This window comes from Mus caroli, chromosome 6, assembly GCF_900094665.2.
Source record: "Mus caroli chromosome 6, CAROLI_EIJ_v1.1, whole genome shotgun sequence".
In the NCBI taxonomy this organism is placed as follows: domain Eukaryota; kingdom Metazoa; phylum Chordata; class Mammalia; order Rodentia; family Muridae; genus Mus; species Mus caroli.
In genome coordinates this window covers 88931667-88933475 of record NC_034575.1, presented here as the reverse complement: position 1 = coordinate 88933475, position 1809 = coordinate 88931667, and the positions used below count along the sequence as shown (strand labels likewise).

The 1809-nt window shown below is 45.6% G+C and overlaps 1 protein-coding gene across 1 annotated transcript in view; it reads left to right on the top strand.

Annotated features, from left to right (window-relative positions):
- Window positions 1-1809, top strand: part of Adamts9 (ADAM metallopeptidase with thrombospondin type 1 motif 9) — a 170842-nt gene that overhangs the window by 60140 nt on the left and 108893 nt on the right. The window lies entirely within an intron of this gene.

Below are 1809 nucleotides of genomic sequence, written 5' to 3'. Positions count from 1 at the left end.
CAATGGCTCTTTAAGAAGCTCTGGTTCGTAAGGGGGATCTGGTGTCACCCAGGCTAGAGTGTGTGCATATTTACCCTTAGCTTGAAGCAAGGTGCTATGTGTTAGCAGATCCCTTTAGATACTTTACAGCCAACCACCCTGTTCTGCTGAATTCAGTCATTGCGTTCTGTTACTAAGCAACCTTCATCCTGATTCCCAATAGCTGTGTGAAGACTGGTCAAGTCTCCCACTCTCCCTGGGTGTTTTGAGGAGGAATTCTTTTCTAGTGGAACCTCCGCAGCAACTAGTTCTGATGNCGGGAGGGGCAGCAACTCAGGAAATTAGCTTCCCTAATCTCATTAGCAGGAAGTGGAGCAGGGGACTCTGGATTTGGGGAAAGAGTTTGTTTCTCTGAGGTACTGAAGCAGAAAGCCTGCCAGTCAAAGGTCACCTTCCAAGCGGATCCCTCTTGTTGGGTTAAAACCATGTTGCACTGCCCCTGCCTTGTTCCTCTCTCTTCAGGAGATGTAACCATTTTTGTGATACTTACTTGCCTCTGGGATGCTTAGCCCTGGATTAATTCTGGCTGTGGGAAATCACTCATCCATGCAGTACAAGAGAAAACCAGGGTTTCAGTTCACTGATACCTTAGCGTAAGTCTGTGGACATACCATTTATAGGAACAAATCTTGAGAAGGGTTTTGGGTTTTACATTATTTGAGATCTTGTCTGGTTGTGCACTCACCACTAACCGGCATAAGAAACAGGCAGTGAGGAGCGGCCTTCCCCCAGTTCTGTTAGAAGCAAGAGAGGCAGCTGAAGCCACAGGAAGAGACTTGGGGATTAACACAGAAGAGACCATGTTCTTTGCAAACAAAGCCAGATTGATGTTCAATTTATAACTCTGGCATGGGGCACTTTATTCTCCCGTTTGGAGTAGCTAGTGTATGACTTATGATGGTATCGACAGTACATCATGCTATCATGTACAAGTGACCTGATTTGGAACCACCCTAGGGCGCCAAGGGAACAACCACATTTCTCTGTGACCCACTGGAAACCCTGCATCTCACTCAGCTGGCAGGTCTGCAGCTTCTGGGGCCAAGAGTGAGTGAGATGTGGTTTTCTGAGGTTCACACCAGCTAGGGAAATAAGTCTCAGGATNNAAGTGTTCTATCCTCCTCTCAGGGGTGTCAGCTTCAGTCACTCTTAACAGCATCTTTCACTGGCCTGCTAAGGGTTGGGGTCTTAGGGTTTAAAGAGGTGAGCTGTGAAGTGGTTTTAACTGTACGAAAAGGTTCCTGCAGTTTAGCAAAACACGCCAAGCTGTTAAAGAGCTTAGCCTGAGCATATCTTGGTTCTATTTGTAAACAAGAGGAAGAATGANTGAGCGAATTTGCCTACTTGACAAATGTGTGCTGGCTCTCTGCTTTGGACAATTTGAGTGTCTCACAAGNTGTGGAGACAGNAGCTATCTGGCCTTGGTCAATGAACTTACTGGTTGGTAAATTATGCNTTTCTCATTTGTACGTCCATATCTACAAATGTGTGGCATGCATTCACAGAGCAGCCTCACAGAGGTGTGATAAGCAGTACACTGCAAGCTGCTTCTTACGAGTGGAGTGGCTGGCCATGTGCGAATGGGCTGCAGGTGTAGAAGATGGGCTTAAAATGAGGCCATGGTATTGTATGGTAAGTGCTAAAGAAAAGTGATCTCACCAGGTTTAAAAAGCTACATATGTTTTTAACATTTTATGTATTTCATTTAAGTGATATGCACGTGCCACTGTATGTATATGAAGGTCAGAGGACAACTTGAGGGAACAAGTT